Source organism: Gossypium hirsutum, chromosome A08, assembly GCF_007990345.1.
Source record: "Gossypium hirsutum isolate 1008001.06 chromosome A08, Gossypium_hirsutum_v2.1, whole genome shotgun sequence".
Taxonomy (NCBI): Eukaryota; Viridiplantae; Streptophyta; class Magnoliopsida; order Malvales; family Malvaceae; genus Gossypium; species Gossypium hirsutum.
The window spans coordinates 16352906-16372976 of NC_053431.1; positions in this window are offsets into that span (position 1 = coordinate 16352906).

The window sequence follows — 20071 nt, forward strand, 5'->3', positions numbered from 1 at the left end:
AGGAGAATTGATATATGATTTATATGTAATCTGATTCAAACTTTACACTCAAGATTTTAATACCAATTTTTATAGATACAATCAACGTTTGAATAGCGAATCTTTAAGAATACATGAGAAGATTTATCTTTCTTTATATAAATCAATTTTGTTTAGTCTATTTGTATGAAAAATTATAAGTTGATGTAATTTTTAATTTTTTTAATGTTTATAGTAATATTTTATAGTAAATTTTAGTAATAAAATTTTAGATAGTTTAAGATTGGATTATAGTAATACAATTTTGATTTATTTGCAAATTAACCCTTTGAATTATATCTTGATTTTTAAATTAGTCAAATAAACCATTTTCTATTCTCTTAAGCAACAAACTATACTATTTGTTGAGAATTGTCCTCAAAGAACTTTTCACAACAACTAAAGTTTTGTAATGGTAACATTAAAAAAAATATATATATATACACACAAAATTTGTGACCTACAAAAGAAAGAATTTAAAGACAAAAAATAATTGGTAAAAAAAAAACTAAGCATAACTAATTAATTATAAAATAGAAATCATCTAATGACTAAGAAAGCAATATTTTTCAAGTTAAATTGATTCATTAAAATTGTCTCATCCTAAAAATGGGCCTAGAAGAAATAGGGATAAAAATTTAGATTGTTATTTGTTTTCTTTAAAAATAGGGTTCAGGAATTAGAATACCTTACAAAATTATTTTTGTTAAAAAACTAACAAGAATAAGCTTATTCGTTTAGTGGTAAGGTCTTAACTTACTTAAAGGTCCCAAGTTTAAAAACCTTATGTGCATTAATCCAAAATATTTTATTTTCCTATTTTTACCCCATAAAAGTTCTGAATTTTAAAAACAGCCCAACCAAAAACTATTTTTTATTTAGTCCTAAATTTAAAATAATCCTACTTTTATATGAATTTTTAAAACCTATTTCAATTAGGGAAAGCAAGTGTTATAAATAGCCAATTTGAATTAAACCATAGAATTTTACCTAGCAAGTTTTCAAGAAAAACACCCTCAAACTCTTTTATTCCCAAATCAACTTTCAAGTAAAATGAGTCAAAGCTTTCAAAATCATCCCTCTCCCTCAAGTGGATCTTCAACCTCCTCTTCCAAATTAAGGTTTTTTGTGTCTTCAAATCAAGTGTGAGACCTAATCTAAAATAATTATGTATAAATAATTATGTTGAATCATTAAGAGATTAGGATTAATTGCGTCAAGAATAAACATGTGAATCTTTCCTTTGTAAATAAAACCCCATGCTAGGCAAACCCCCATGATATGTGACCCCATGTAGTGCGACCCCCTATTTATGCGAACCCTTATCTGTGTGAAACCCTAAGTGCAAACCCATCTGTGCGAACCCTAGGTATACGAAAGCTTGTACGACCCCTAGGTGTGTGAACCCTAAGTGTGCAAACCCTAGGTATGCGAACCCTTGTACAAACTCTAAGTGTGCGAACCCTGATGTGCAAACCCATCTGTGTGAAACCTTAGGTGTGAACTCATCTGTGTAAACCCCCTTGTGCGGACACCCTTGTGGGTGTCCCTATAGGCTAGCCCCTATTGTGAACTCATACGCAAAACTGTAAAAGGATTTGTATGCAAGCTCTTAGAATAATTATGCAAACTTATTACATACGAATCCTAGGATTATGACACGCGGACCCTAGGTCATGCTATGTAAACCATATATATTGCAGTATGCGAACCATGTAGGTTGCTGACCCTATATGACTTTTATGCAGACTCATCTGCGAACCAACATGACTTTTATGTAAACTCATGTAATAACAATATGCAAACCTTTAAGTAAACATGCAAATCCTTATATGTGTTATCATGCAAGCCTTAGTTAATACATGTGAACCTAAACTATTAATGCATGTGAGCCCTAGGTGATTAATGTGCAAGCCCCTAGGTGAAACTACATATGTAAACCCTACATATGAACCTATATGTATGTGCTATGATAAACTAGGCTTGTTAATTTGTAAATTTTAAATTATATAGGGTTTTCTATGTAACACTCCGAACCCGAGACCGACACCGGAGTCGAACACGAGGTGTTAGCAGACTTTAAACCCTTTATAAAAATATTTCTCAGACACTGCCAATCTGCGTACTAGTCGCTTTAAAAATCATATCTTGAGTTTCACAACTCGAAAATCAGTTTCGTGATTTTTCCCTGAAACTAGGCTCATATGCCCATCTACATATTTTTTTCTAGAATTTTTGGTCGGGCCAATTAGTACAGTTTATTAGTCAAAGTCTCCCATGTTACAGGGATCGACTACACTGACCTTTGCGCATTACGACCTGGATATCTCCCTGCACAGAGCTTCAATACTGATGCCATTTGTTTCTATAGAAACTAGACTCAGATAGGAATCTATCCATATATGGTATGACTCCTAATTGTCTCTGGTTAATTTATAATGAATTTCCAAAGTCGGAACAGGGAATCCAGAAACCGTTCTGGCCCTGTCTCACGAGAACCTGAATATCTCTTAACATACTGTCCATATGATCTTTTCGTTGCTTCTATATGAAAATAGACTCATCGAGCTTCGAATACATAATTTATCCATCAATTAATCCCACTCCTACTATTTTTAGTGATTTTTCAAACTCACGTCACTGCTGCTGCCAGCATCTGTTATGAAAGCAACTATGCCCATTTCGTGATTTCTCCTTGATCTAACTAGTGATTCGTCATACATATCACAAATTATGATCATGACTAGCCATGCCAAAGGCTAATCATTGTCAAACATCCCCCTACTACACTATTGCCATATCATGAATTTTAACACCAAAATAATCAACCATGACGTATGGCATAAAAAGGTCGAATTATCAAGATTTGCGACCTAACGTATGAATCCAAACCCAACCGAACATTCATGCCATTTTCGCATGGCTAAAAGATTACATACCAAAGTTCAAACACAACATAATAGCCTATACATGCCGAAATGTTCTCCTAAGCCAACTAAGAAGAAAGTACCAAAACTTGCTATCCGGTGTGATGACTTCGATGACGGCCCGACCACGCAAAAAGAGACGAGTCCAAGAAACCTAGTATGGGTGACAAGCAAACACCGAATGAGTATATAACTCAGTAAGCCATAAGCATTCCACAACCATCCATTAATAAAATTATCACAACAGGACACAATGAAATGAGGTTAAGTACTCCATCCATACCAAACTATACCATAGTTCCTTAAACCCTATGGTTCAATCTCATACCAAGTCCTACATTGGCCTTTCATACATCATTTTATTTTCGTTATAATCATACAATTAAACGAACTTTCACCTATTCCACAATGAACCTTATGTACGTGACTTCAACTATAATCGTCACATAGGTTCAAAACTTACCAAGCTCAACTCCAAATATAAACATAGCGCCTATTAGCCATGAACTCAAGGTACTTACCTTTTCCGCTGTCCAAAATTGACTCGGTAAAGTCGCACCCTTCATGTAAATAATTTATAGAAAATATATATTGGGTTCGCACACATAGTGCTTAATAATCAACCGCGCACACTTAGTGCCATGCACTTTAAACTCACACACTTAGTGCCATGCATTTCAAGTTCGCACACTTACCTTTCCCACTGTCCAAAATCGACTCGGTAAGGTCGCACCCTTAATGTAAATAATTTATAGAAAATATATATTGGGTTCGCACACATAGTGCTTAATAATCAACCACGCACACTTAGTGCCATGTACTTTAAACTCGCACACTTAGTGCTGTACAATTTAAACCCGCACACTTAGTGCCAATCTCATGACCGTGAACACTTATTGCCCGCACACTTAGTGCCGAAAACTAGCCACTCAATAGGCTTCACTTCCTTTTTACATTCGACAAATTTCATCTCTACTTACATATACATTTGTATACATTTCATCTCATTAAACACAATGGTATAGGTATTACGATCCTTTAAATCAATACCAAAGATATGCTTAATGACTTACTTGTGTTGGGTAAGATGGTTCCAACTCGGCTACTCGATGATCTTCGATTTCCCCTTGTTGGACGCCTCTCCTTTAGGTTCTTGAGCTTAAATAATACAAATAAGAGTATTCAATATTTAACCCAATAACATGAATTTATTTATCACATTCGGCAATCACATATCATTAAATTTTCAAACCAAAATGTCATTATATGACCACATATACACATATCCATATACTTAAGCTCAATAATTATAATGTAATATCATGTACCCACTTTAAGTATATTGCCGAATATACTTAATCATACATACACCTAACCAAAACAATTTCCTAAAATCTTTATATCATTTATACACTAAGCCGAATACTCTCACCAAGTTCACCTATATTCTTCAACAATTCCTTCATTGATCAAACACATATTCGGCTAAAGAAATGGCAATTTTAGCAACCTTCGATTTAGTACTTAACTTTTACCACATATCAAATAACTCATTTCCTTACTCATGTGACCACGTATATTCGGTCATGCATACACACATAAAATCAATTTGGAGACTCTATCAATCCAACATACATTCGGCACCTTCATCCACCATTCTACCAAGCATGTAATATTCAAACACAACCAAACTCACATTCGGCCCTAGCTCATAACAAGGTAGCCGATTCTTTTTATAGTTCAAACACTCCTCTATCATCATTCACCTAACTTTAACATGAAACAACAAAACTCACCATTTCTCATCCAAATAACATGAACAACAACCATTTCTTGAACACTTTCTCATGACCGATTGCTCATGTTACCAACAAGATTCAAGATTTGAACATGGGCTATTTAGAACTCAAGTCAATTACTAAAACATGCATGCATCTCAAGGACAACATCAAACATACCTTAGTCTAGCAAACCACCATAGCCGATTTTCTCAAGCTTTTCCCCTTCCTTTCTTTCCTCTATTCGGCCAAAGATGTTCAAGAATGAACACTTTTTTTTTTGTTTTCTTTCTTCAATTCACGGCAACAAGGGGGTATGGATGAGACCATATTTTTTTTTTTCATCACCCTTCCTTTCATTATTTAATCACCATGCTCATTATTTTATTTTTCTTAACATACATCACTAGCATAACATGTTGGAGACATGTTTCCACCCATAGCATGGCCGGCCACTATGCTTTAGTTTGGCTAATTTGACATGCAAGGACAACACTTTCCCACTTTAATACTATTTGGTCCTTACTTATTTACCTATCATAATTTTCCAAGTCTTTCAACTAGATCCTTTCAAGCAAAATTCACATTCCTAATATAAAATTTAAAACATCAAATTTTTGTACAAGTACTATCACACATATAAGATATGCAAATAAAATTTTAACTAAATTTTATGACTCGGTTTTGTGGTCCCGAAACCACATTCCGACTAAGGTCGAATTAGGGCTGTTACAACTCTCCCCCACTTAAGAAATTTTTGTCCCCGAAAATCTTACCGGTAAATAAGTTTGGGTATCGTTCTTTCATCGAGCTCTCGGTTTCTCAAGTAGCTTCCTCGATCCCATGTTTGAGCCATAACACCTTCACTAACGGAACCCTTTTGTTTCGCAACTCCTTCACTTCACGAGCTAGGATACGTATCGGTTCTTCTTCATAACTCATATCGGCTTGAATTTCAACCTCTGATGGGCTAATTATGTGCGATGGATCAGATCGATAGCGTCGAAGCATCGAAACATGAAAGACGTCGTGAATCTTTTCAAGCTCAGGGGGCAAAATTAATCGGTATGCAACTGGTCCAACTCGTTCGGATACTTCGTACGGGCCGATGAATCTCGGACTCATTTTGCCCTTACGACCAAATCTAAGCACCTTCTTCCAGGGTGAAACTTTGAGAAATACTTTATCTCCAACCTGATATTCAATGTCTTTTCTTTTCAAATCCGCATACGACTTTTGACGATCCGAAGCGGCTTTCAAACTTTCGCGAATTACTCGGACTTTCTGCTCGGCATCCTTAATCAAATCAACCCCAAAGATTTTACTTTCACTAAGTTCAGTCCAAAATAATGGGGTATGGCACTTGCGACCGTATAAAGCCTCGTAAGGTGCCATCTTAATGCTTGATTGAAAGCTATTGTTATAAGCAAATTCAATCAAAGGCAAATATCTTTCCCATGAACCACAGAACTCTAAGACGCAACATCTCAACATGTCCTCGAGTATCTGAATTGTTCGTTCAGATTGACCATCGGTTTGGGGATGAAAAGCGGTGCTAAAATGCAGCTTGGTACCCAAAGCTTCTTGCAATTTCTTCCAAAATCGCGATGTAAATCTTGGGTCTCTATCTGACACAATAGAAATAGGTACTCCATGTAATCTCACAATCTGAGAAACGTACAATTCAGCTAGTTTATCCAATGAAAAATCCGTACGCACGGGGATAAAGTGAGCCGACTTAGTCAGTCGATCGACAACAACCCAAATCGCATCCTTCTTACTTGCTGACAATGGCAGCCCGGACACAAAGTCCATTGTGACTCGATCCCATTTCCACTCGGGTATCATGATCGGCTGAAGTAATCCTGAAGGCACTTGATGTTCTGCTTTCACTTGTTGACATATTAAGCATCTCGAAACAAAGTCAGAGATGTCTCGTTTCATACCATGCCACCAAAACTGACGTTTCAGATCGTTGTACATTTTAGTACTACCCGGGTGAATTGACATTCGGCTACAATGAGCTTCGTTCAGAATCATCGAAATGAGTTTTGAATTTCTTGGAACACACAACCGACTTCTGAACCTCAAACAATCATCATCATCCATTTGAAACTCCGATTCCTTGTTCGGAACACACTCAGCCCGTTTTGCAACCAATTCATCATCAACTTTCTGGGCTTCACGAATTTGATGAATCAATAATGGTTTGGCTTTTAATTCAGCTACTAACACATTGTCGGGTAGAACAGACAAGTGCACATTCATCGCTCGTAAAGCAAACAGCGATTTCCGGCTTAAGGCATCCGCAACCACATTAGCCTTTCCCGGGTGGTAATCAATGGCAAGCTCGTAATCTTTCAACAACTCAAGCCAACGTCTTTGTCGCAGATTCAAGTCTCGCTGAGTCATCAAATATTTGAGACTTTTGTGATCCGAAAATACATGGCACTTCTCACCAAATAAATAATGTCGCCATATTTTTAAAGCAAATACGATGGCAGCTAGTTCGAGGTCGTGGGTCGGATAATTTCTCTCGTGTGGCTTCAATTGTCTCGACGCATAGGCCACAACTCGACCTTCTTGCATCAACACGCAACCCAACCCAAGTAGGGATGCGTCACTATAATTGGCAAACTCTTTGCCTGATTCGGGTTGCACTAAAATTGGTGCTTCAGTCAAATGAGTTTTCAGTTGATCGAAACTTTTCTGACATTTCTCCGTCCATTCGAACTTAACATCCTTTTGAAGTAGCTTCGTCATTGGTGTGGCTATTATCGAGAAACCTTTGACAAATCGTCGGTAATAACCGGCGAGCCCTAGGAAGCTCCGAACTTCGGTAACATTTCTCGGAGGCTTCCAGTTAAGTATGGCTGAAATTTTGCTCGGGTCAACTCGAATACCCGATGCGGATACCACATGACCCAAGAAGCTAACCTCTCTTAACCAGAACTCACACTTACTGAACTTAGCATATAACTGCTTATCCCGCAAAATTTGCAACACTAGCCTCAGATGCTCAGTATGTTCGGTCTCATCTCTTGAATAGACCAAGATGTCATCAATGAACACAACTACGAACCGATCCAAATATGGTCTGAAGATCCGATTCATCAAATCCATAAACACCGCAGGGGCATTAGTGAGCCCAAACGGCATCACTAAGAACTCGTAGTGACCGTACCTCGTTCTGAAAGCAGTTTTGGGTACGTCCGAATCTCGAATCCGCAACTGATAATAACCCGATCTCAAATCTATCTTTGAAAACACTGATGCTCCCTTTAATTGATCAAACAAATCATCAATACGCGGTAACGGATACTTATTCTTTATCGTCACTTTATTTAGTTGACGGTAGTCAATGCACAACCTCATGGTTCCGTCCTTCTTTTTCACGAACAATACTGGTGCACCCCAAGGTGAGAAACTTGGTTGAGCGAAACCTCTATCCGTCAATTCTTGCAACTGAGCTTTCAACTCCTTTAACTCGGTTAGTGCCATACGATACGGAGCTATCGAAATTGGCGTAGTTCCAGGTACAAGCTCAATACCAAATTCTATCTCCCGAACAGGTGGCAAACCCGGTAACTCTTCAGGAAAAACATCCGGGTATTCACAAACCACCGGCACAGATTCGGGTTTCTTTTCTAACTCTTTGTCATCAAGTACATACGCAAGGTATGCTTCGCACCCTTTTCTCACATATTTCTGGGCCAACATTGCTGATATTACAGCTGGCAACCCCTTCAAATCCGTAGACTCAACTCGGATTACCTCGTTATTTGCACACCTCAAATCAATAGTCTTGCTTTTGCAATTTACAACCGCATCATGCGCGGTCAGCCAATCCAAACCAAGAATAACATCAAATTCATCAAACGGCAAAAGCATCAAGTCCGCCGGAAAACAAGAACCTCGAATTACTAGGGGACATCTCTTACACACTTTGTCGACAAGCACGTAACGACCCAAGGGATTTGACACCCGAATTACGAACTCAGTAGACTCAACAGGTAGAGTCTTACTGGATGCTAAGGTTTCACATACATATGAATGAGTAGAGCCAGGGTCAATCAATGCAATCACATTAGTATCAAAGAGAGTGAAGGTACCAGTGATGACGTCAGGGGAGGATGCCTCCTCTCGTGCGCGGATGGCATATGCTCTAGCAGGAGTGCGGTTCTCGGCTCGAACAGCCGTATCAGAGGCCCCTCTCTGACTACCACCCCTACCTCCTAAAATTCTCGGTGGTCTACCTCTAGTTGTCACTCCACTAGGTCTTGCACCTTGAATCTTATTCTTCTCATCAAGCTCCGTGCAATCTCTAATGAAGTGGTCCTTCGAACCGCATCTGTAACAGGCCCTGTTAATAGACTTACCCCAACATTCACCTATGTGTCGTCTTCCACATTGGGGACATTCAGGTTTCTCTAGACGATTATTGCCCACACTAGCTACCGAAGTAGCTCGGGAGTCCGTCGATGGTCTTGCTCTGATGGAAATTCCCGCAGTCGTCCTCGACTTATTAGTGTCCTCCCTGAACTTCTTTACGGCTGAGAACGGAGCTTTACCCGTCGATCTTTTACGATAGTCTCTAGCTTCAAATTCAGCCTTCTTCTTCTCCTTTCCAAGTTCTTCCGCCTTGCAGGCTCGTTCGACTAGTGTTACGAATTCTTTTATTTCCAAAATACCCATTAGTAGCTTTAAATCTTCATTCAATCCTTCTTCGAATCTTTTGCACATAGCAACCTCATCAGCTACACACTCCCGGGTATACCTACTGAGTCTCACGAATTCATGTTCGTATTCAGATACTGTCATACGGCCTTGCTTGAGTTCCAAGAATTCCTTACGCTTTTGATCAATGAACCGTTGACTAATATATTTCTTTCGAAATTCCGTCTGAAAGAAGTCCCAAGTTACTCGTTCGTTTGGGACTATGGAAATCAGGGTCCTCCACCAATAGTAGGCTGAGTCCCGCAACAAGGATATAGCACACTTTAGACATTCATCGGGTGTGCATGACAGTTCATCAAACACCCGAACGGTGTTATCAAGCCAGAACTCGGCCCTTTCAGCATCATCAGCAACTATGGCCCTGAACTCCTCAGCCCCGCGCTTCCTAATCAAGTCTACAGGTGGCTTACTCAGCCTCACAGGATCAGTAACTGATGGCATTACTGGCTCCGGGGGTGGATTATTCAAATTTGGGAATTGTTGGACAGCCGGATTGGTTCGGGCATACTGCGCGACCCATTCATTCATCATGGTAAAGAAGGCTTGTTTAGCCCCCTCACCTTGATTATTCGCAGATGACTGAGGTTCAACAGGCGGCGTCCCTTGTGCAGGAGCAGCCACTACGCTCTCAACGTCATCCGCTAAGGTTCCTTCTACACCGGGGTCCATTTACTAATCAAAACAAAAACATTTTAACCGTCAGAAGTCATCACACATTTAAACATTAACATTAAGGCATGTATAGCTAGACTCATACGCGCTATGGTAGTCCTAGAACCGACTAAACCATAGCTCTGATACCAATCAAATGTAACACCCCGAACCCGAGACCGACACCGGAGTCGAACACGAGGTGTTAGCAGACTTTAAACCCTTTATAAAAATATTTCTCAGACACTGCCAATCTGCGTACTAGTCGCTTTAAAAATCATATCTTGAGTTTCACAACTTGAAAATCAGTTTCATGATTTTTCCCTGAAACTAGGCTCATATGCCCATCTACATATTTTTTCTAGAATTTTTGGTCGGGCCAATTAGTACAGTTTATTAGTCAAAGTCTCCCATGTTACAGGGATCGACTACACTGACCTTTGCGCATTACGACCTGGATATCTCCCTGCACAGAGCTTCAATACTGATGCCGTTTGTTTCTATAGAAACTAGACTCAGATAGGAATCTATCCATATATGGTATGACTCCTAATTGTCACTGGTTAATTTATAATGAATTTCCAAAGTCGGAACAGGGAATCCAGAAACCGTTCTGGCCCTGTCTCACGAGAACCTGAATATCTCTTAACATACTGTCCATATGATCTTTTCGTTGCTTCTATATGAAAATAGACTCATCGAGCTTCGAATACATAATTTATCCATCAATTAATCCCACTCCTACTATTTTTAGTGATTTTTCAATCTCACGTCACTGCTGCTGCCAGCATCTGTTATGAAAGCAACTATGCCCATTTCGTGATTTCTCCTTGATCTAACTAGTGATTCGTCATACATATCACAAATTATGATCATGACTAGCCATGCCAAAGGCTAATCATTGTCAAACATCCCCCTACTACACTATTGCCATATCATTAATTTTAACACCAAAATAATCAACCATGACGTATGGCATAAAAAGGTCGAATTATCAAGATTTGCGACCTAACGTATGAATCCAAACCCAACCGAACATTCATGCCATTTTCGCATGGCTAAAAGATTACATACCAAAGTTCAAACACAACATAATAGCCTATACATGCCGAAATGTTCTCCTAAGCCAACTAAGAAGAAAGTACCAAAACTTGCTATCCGGTGTGATGACTTCGATGACGGCCCGACCACGCAAAAAGAGACGAGTCCAAGAAACCTAGTATGGGTGACAAGCAAACACCGAATGAGTATATAACTCAGTAAGCCATAAGCATTCCACAACCATCCATTAATAAAATTATCACAACAGGAAACAATGAAATGAGGTTAAGTACTCCATCCATACCAAACTATACCATAGTTCCTTAAACCCTATGGTTCAATCTCATACCAAGTCCTACATTGGCCTTTCATACATCATTTTATTTTCGTTATAATCATACAATTAAACGAACTTTCACCTATTCCACAATGAACCTTATGTACGTGACTTCAACTATAATCGTCACATAGGTTCAAAACTTACCAAGCTCAACTCCAAATATAAACATAGCGCCTATTAGCCATGAACTCAAGGTACTTACCTTTTCCGCTGTCCAAAATTGACTCGGTAAAGTCGCACCCTTCATGTAAATAATTTATAGAAAATATATATTGGGTTCGCACACATAGTGCTTAATAATCAACCGCGCACACTTAGTGCCATGCACTTTAAACTCACACACTTAGTGCCATGCATTTCAAGTTCGCACACTTACCTTTCCCGCTGTCCAAAATCGACTCGGTAAGGTCGCACCCTTAATGTAAATAATTTATAGAAAATATATATTGGGTTCGCACACATAGTGCTTAATAATCAACCACGCACACTTAGTGCCATGTACTTTAAACTCGCACACTTAGTGCTGTACAATTTAAACCCGCACACTTAGTGCCAATCTCATGACCGTGAACACTTATTGCCCGCACACTTAGTGCCGAAAACCAGCCACTCAATAGGCTTCACTTCCTTTTTACATTCGACAAATTTCATCTCTACTTACATATACATTTGTATACATTTCATCTCATTAAACACAATGGTATAGGTATTACGATCCTTTAAATCAATACCAAAGATATGCTTAATGACTTACTTGTGTTGGGTAAGATGGTTCCAACTCGGCTACTCGATGATCTTCGATTTCCCCTTGTTGGACGCCTCTCCTTTAGGTTCTTGAGCTTAAATAATACAAATAAGAGTATTCAATATTTAACCCAATAACATGAATTTATTTATCACATTCGGCAATCACATATCATTAAATTTTCAAACCAAAATGTCATTATATGACCACATATACACATATCCATATACTTAAGCTCAATAATTATAATGTAATATCATGTACCCACTTTAAGTATATTGCCGAATATACTTAATCATACATACACCTAACCAAAACAATTTCCTAAAATCTTTATATCATTTATACACTAAGCCGAATACTCTCACCAAGTTCACCTATATTCTTCAACAATTCCTTCATTGATCAAACACATATTCGGCTAAAGAACTGGCAATTTTAGCAACCTTCGATTTAGTACTTAACTTTTACCACATATCAAATAACTCATTTCCTTACTCATGTGACCACGTATATTCGGTCATGCATACACACATAAAATCAATTTGGAGACTCTATCAATCCAACATACATTCGGCACCTTCATCCACCATTCTACCAAGCATGTAATATTCAAACACAACCAAACTCACATTCGGCCCTAGCTCATAACAAGGTAGCCGATTCTTTTTATAGTTCAAACACTCCTCTATCATCATTCACCTAACTTTAACATGAAACAACAAAACTCACCATTTCACATCCAAATAACATGAACAACAACCATTTCTTGAACACTTTCTCATGACCGATTGCTCATGTTACCAACAAGATTCAAGATTTGAACATGGGCTATTTAGAACTCAAGTCAATTACTAAAACATGCATGCATCTCAAGGACAACATCAAACATACCTTAGTCTAGCAAACCACCATAGCCGATTTTCTCAAGCTTTTCCCCTTCCTTTCTTTCCTCTATTCGGCCAAAGATGTTCAAGAATGAACACTTTTTTTTTTGTTTTCTTTCTTCAATTCACGGCAACAAGGGGGTATGGATGAGACCATATTTTTTTTTTCATCACCCTTCCTTTCATTATTTAATCACCATGCTCATTATTTTATTTTTCTTAACATACATCACTAGCATAACATGTTGGAGACATGTTTCCACCCATAGCATGGCCGGCCACTATGCTTTAGTTTGGCTAATTTGACATGCAAGGACAACACTTTCCCACTTTAATACTATTTGGTCCTTACTTATTTACCTATCATAATTTTCCAAGTCTTTCAACTAGATCCTTTCAAGCAAAATTCACATTCCTAATATAAAATTTAAAACATCAAATTTTTGTACAAGTACTATCACACATATAAGATATGCAAATAAAATTTTAACTAAATTTTATGACTCGGTTTTGTGGTCCCAAAACCACATTCCGACTAGGGTCGAATTAGGGCTGTTACATTCTAGTCATTTTTACCACCTTTTTACTCAATAATAATTCTGATCCCTGAGTATTTGTTAATTAATTAAGTGGACTTTCTTTATATTTCGATGATGGGTAAGAATTTATAAAAAATGAAAATATAAATTTTATTGTATTAATTTTCTGCATAATTTTAATTATTTAATGTTAATTATTAATGTGTTATATTTTATTATGCAGGGAACCATGGAGATAATATAATATGGAGCTTATTATAAAGTTGCATGAACATGAGCTATTTATTTCCTATGTTGGATGACAAAGCTATGCTAAATGGGTCATCAAGGTGTTACTTTGACTTAGTAAAAAAGATGATACATGATGGACAAGTCTAACAAGCTTAGCGGGTCATGAAACCGTTCAACAAGGGGGAGTCAAACCCAAATTCATCACAAGCATATTGGGTAGCCAAGAATAAAATTTTGGGACAATTAGTTGGAGGTCCCTACAATTGGAGAATCATTGGAAATCAACACACAAAGATTGCCCTTGAAACCATCCAACCCATGCATAAATTTAGCATGATTCTTTGCTCAAATCAAGCAACCACCATCCACCTGCTTCCACTATATGTGGTCGGCCAAGCAATGGAGGGATTCCAATCCTTATTTTTAGTTTACTCTACTATCTACTTCAAGTATAAAAACCCCTACTCACATCCCTACATCTCTTACTCATTTACCTCATTTCTCGTTTCAAAAGCATTCTTCCTCTCATTCTTTCTTCTCTTCATTCCCACGCATAACATCCCATTTCCCTTAGCTAAAAAAACCTTGAGAAGATCATCCCTTGGCCGACCACCTTGAAGAGCCATTTGCAAAAGAGCAACACAAGGATCAGAGGAGAACATCTTCAATCAGAGTTCACAAGACTATTGATTCGAAAAAGTTTATTCTTCTTTTACTTTGTTATTTTAATTTTAATCATGTTTGCAATGTGCTTTGTTATCTTGTCATCAACAATGGTAGCTTAAATCTGTTTAGCTAGGATAATTGCACTGATTCAATGAAGTTTGTTTAAGTCATTTTTATAGTGTTTGTGCCTCAATCGATCATGTTTTTAATTAAACTCAAATATGTATTTCATTCATATGTGATTGGATGCATTAGAATTAGGTAAGCAATCCTGACCAGATGACAACTAATGGACGCAATAATTGAAATGAACATGCTTAATTTAGGTCTTGACCCAGCTAAATTTAATGTTTATAATAACTTTGATGAGCTCTATTATCTTGCATAGTTTTTAGGTTTATGTGACTAAAATGTTTCAAACCTAACCCGTCCCTATTACTTCACATGAATTCTAAGAAACCCTTAGTTTAATATGATCAGTAAAATGCATGTTTTACTACGTAAAAGATTTCAAGAGGACTTAATTTGATTTCAAAACTCATGAAACATCGAGTTGCCATGGAATGTTTTCCGGACACTGTTAAACAAGAGAAAAATAAAATAAGTTGAAAGATTTAATTATCCTAGCCTATTCATGTTATTGATTGTTGAATTTTTTGTCTTTGTTGCTAAATTCATTTCATATATCGCATTTCATACTTGGCATTTAGATTAAATTGCATTAAGGATCATCTTGCATTTAAATAGCTTAATTATTATCACCCAAAATAGTGTTTTTATCATCAAATTGTACAATTTAATCTTTCAAAATAATGATTAACATACACAATCCCTGTGGAGGCAATAACTCTTTTACTTACTTATTACTTGATAATGACTGTGTACACTTGCACAAACCGAGCATTACAACTTTTTGGCTCCATTGTTAAGGATTGTTACCGTAGTCATTTTTGTGAAATTATTCTTTTTAATTTGTTTTTTAATTATCTTTTTTCTAACTTCTAACATTACTAATTTATTTTTTATTTCTTTTTGTGATTTATTTTTCAGGTGTTTATGAGCATAGATTGAATTATTGTTTTATTACCTGTAGACCTTGAAATCGAGTGGACATTTAGAAATAAAAGACGTGAGAGATTAGCTCATAGACAACTCGAGATGGACCTTGGAAATAAAAATGATGGACAAAGAAATGAAGTGATCATGTGCACAATCTAATCTTTATTGTTGATGACATGGATCGTGCCATAAGACAGTACGCTGTGCCACTCTTCAATGAATTAAATCCAGGAATTAGGAGACCAGAGATTGAGGCACCGTAATTTGAATTAAAATCAGTGATTTTTCAAATGCAACAAATGGTGGGCCAGGCTAGTGGAATGCTCATGAAAGATCCACATCTTCACCTTCTATTATTCATGGAGGAGAGTGATTCGTTTAAAATAGTTTATGTTACTGAAGACGCATTGAGGTTGAAGTTGTTTCCATACTCATTGCGAGATTGAGCACGAGCATGGCTTAATTTGTTGCCACCAAGTTCAATATCTACATGGCAAGAATTAGCAGAAAGATTTTTGGTTAAGTATTCCCACATAAAAAAAAACACTAAGTTGTGAAATAAGATAACCACTTTTTCACAATTGGATGATATGGGAAAGATTCAAGGAATTACTTCGTAAGTTTCCTCATCATGGGATTCTACACTGCATCTAGTTGGAGACGTTTTATAATGGTCTCAACGCACACACTAGGTTGATGGTAGATGCTTCTGTGAATGGTGCTCTCTTGTTGAATTCTTATAATGAGGCTTACGAGATCATTGAGAGGATCACTAGTACCAACTATCAATGGCCAACAAATTAAGCAACTTCAGGAAGAGGAGTAGCTAGAGTGCGCAAAGTGGACGCAATTACATCACCCTCAATTCAGGTATCTTCTATTTCTTCAATGTTGAAATAATTTACCGCTAATGGTTTGAATAATTTTGCAGCTCAATCACCAATTCAGTTTGATGTTGTTTCCTGCATATACTATGGGGATGGTCATTCTTTTGAGAATTGCCCATCAAATCCCAAGTCCGTTTATTACGTGAGGAATCAACACCAAAATAGAAGTGGACACGGACCACAGTCCAGCTTCTACAATCTTTTATAACGCAACCATCCAAACATTTCTTAGAGAAACCAAGCAAATGGATCGAACAACACTCATGTAATATAGACCTAACCAATCCCAAGGGTTCAATAAACAAGCTCCAAAACCACAACAAGCTGAGTCATCCAACAGTTTGGAGAACTTGTTGAATGTGTACATGGTGAACAATGATGCCCTAATCCAAAGCCAAGCAGCAACATTGAAAAAGTTTAAAGAACCAAATGGGTCAGTTAGCTACAGAGCTTCGTAACAGACTGCAAGGAACCGTGCAGAGGGATATAGAAAATCTAAGAAATTTGGGTAAGTAACATTGCAAGGTAATGACTCTATGAAGTGGTAAGACTTTGGAACTGAAGACAATTGTGATTCAAGATGAACCCGCTGAGAAGGAGGAAAGTCAACTATCAGTTGAAACTCCTACACCAGCAGAGCCAGAACCTACAAAATTTGATGAGGTAAAATCTAACCCATTAAATTCTGATAAGCTAACATCTTCTCTAGATACAAATTTATCTTTTCAAAAAAGTTATCTGATTCAACCCGAAGTTCCATAACCTCCATGTCCTCAAAAGTTCCAACCAAATAAACAAAAATATGAAGTGCAATTCAAGAAGTTTTTGGACTTTCTAAAGCAACTTCACATCTGTAACGCCCCGAATTTGGGCCTAGAAGTATTGGGCCTTGAATATGAGTCCATAAGGAGGTTGTATATAAGCATTTAAGTGTACAAAGAAATAACACAATTAAATGTCTACTTTGGTGGTTAATCGCTCTGAGAAGTGTTGGAGAAATTTTGGGTTCAAACTTGGGCTTTAGCAAAAAATTTGGTTTTAAGTGAATAAAACCTGGGGTGCTTGGATGAATGCCTTTTAAATTATTGTGGTAAATAAATGACACAAGGAAGTATGTGGTCTAGTGCTTGTAGTGTCATTAAGGTTGTAAGGGAGCCTGGGTTTAAGTCTTGGCTCTTGCAATTTACTTTGGTTTTTCTTTTAAAGGAACTTGGACTTTGGCCTATAGACCTTATAATTAATTGAGGCTAAAATAGTGACAGAAAGAGCCTTGTGGTATAGTGGCAAGATGGCGTGTTGTGTAACTGTGAGGTCTAAGGTTCAAGTCTTGGGATGCACAATGGGGTATTTATTTTACTGTTTGAGCTGTGTAGGAGGTGGAGTTAGACTGGAACTCTCTGGTTGAAGTGGTCATATAAAAATAAGGAATTTTCCTAATGGTTGAAAGTAATCCCACATCGGGAAGCTAACATGGGGATTGGTGAGAAGCTGGCTTTAAATAGAGCAAACCAGATGAGTTGGGGAAGGGAAAAAGTGATTAAGACTCAATACAGGATATGCCAAAGTTGGTGATCGTGGACTTCGGTGAGTTCTCATAAATAGGTGTGTATTCATGCCCTTCTTTGTTAAAAGTCAGCAAAAGTCAAAAAGTCAAAACTTCGATATTCGGGGCCTCATGAGCATGCAAACACACGAGGGACGAACTGAGCCCACAAATCATAGGCGATAGACTATAGAGGCCGCCACGAGCGTTCTCGTGTGCTGAGGTTGTTCTGGGCCTCGATGGGCCCAATGAGCCGTGGGCCCGCTTGTGTAAACTTCACTTTTAAGTGGGATGTAGATAGACTTCTCATGTCGTGCACACGACTTAGGTAGTTCTGGGGCCTAGATGGGCCGTGTGGGCCTAACGGGCTCGTGGGCCCCATACGGATTAAATCTGCAACTTGTGATAATTATTGGACTGGGCTATGTAGGTAACATAGCTGTATCTAAATTTGGGCTAAATGGGCCACACGAGGGTGTGGGCCCACTTGGGCCGAGTATGGGTCTTAGGTCTATTTACACTGTTATGTCTCTTTAGGTTACTTAAGTCGCTCGAGGCGACGATGGACCTTCTGTTGGGTTATTAAAACCTCGATTTGTAATATTATCAAAATAACCTTGTAGGGTAAATTATCGAAATACCCCAGTAAGGTAAAATGACGTTTTACCCCTATTATGTAAAAATGACCAATATACCCCTAGAGGTAGAACGACTATTTAATTTGTGTTAAGTATGACTGATGTGCTTGTGATATGTATGTAAATAATTGTTACTGAGAATTGCCATACTGCATACACGTGTAATGAGTGAGCATAACATTCTACATGTACGACATAATGCATGGGGTCGGAACACTGTTATGAAGGAAGATTCTATACTGAGGGCTTTTAGCCTGTTATTCTGATTATGGCTTTGTGCCGATATGCTATTGAAGGCTTTGTGCCGATATGCTATTAAAGGCTTCATGCCGGTATGTTATTGATGGCTTTGTGCTGATATGATATTGATGGCTATGTGCCGATTTGTTATCCATAGCTTTGTGCCAATATGATATTGATGGCTATGTGCCAATCTGTTATCAATGGCTTTGTGCCGATCGTATTATCGTAATAATGGCTTTAAGCCACGCATATTGCTAGCAGTTTTCCTGCGATTTGGGTTAGTGCTGCAACCAATGCTAACATTATAAGTGTAGGGATAGCGTGGGTGAGTTATTCCCCACAGGTAGTGCAGGGTTAGACAGAGGCAAGTGCAGGGTTGGATGGGATAACATGCATCCATACATTTACATATTATGTTTTGTTATTAGTTTGGGCTAGGCCTAACTGATTTTGTTATGGGATGTGACCCAAATGTTATTGTAATAGGCTTTGGCCCATGTATGCTCTAAACTGGACTGGACTGTTTCTATTAACGGGCTCTAGCCAGACTGTTTATGTTTCTATTTCGGTATTCTGACTGTTACTCTAGTAAAGGGATTACACACTGAGTTTTCGTAAACTCACCTTGTTTATTAACTGTACAGGTAATCCCCAGCGTTAGGTGGATCGATGTCGCCGAGGGACTAGGAGATGACCACACAACTGCACATGTTTTTCTATTATGTTTATTTAGTTAAGCACTTTGGTTTTTATTTGGGTTGTAATAAGGCCTTTTATTTTCTTAACTTTTTATTTGGGAAGTTTATTTAGTATGTTTAATATCTGTTACAAGTAGGACACAATTTTCCAAAATAATAATTGTTTTCAAACACTACATTTCTGCAACATTTTCAAAATGCTTTCGCAACTTAACTTTTTAACATCAAGTTTTTAGTAATTAATTTAAAACTAGCTTCTGCAACTAAAAGAGATTTCAGGAATAAAATTATTTATTTTTCAATGAACCACGTGTTGAAAATAAACTAACGTAACTGGGATTTTACTCAAGTTTTCAAATATGAAGGGTTTTCAATGAAAATAGAATTTTTGAAAAACACTTCAATGTGTCACGTCAGATTCAGACCTAACTTCTAGGCCGGGT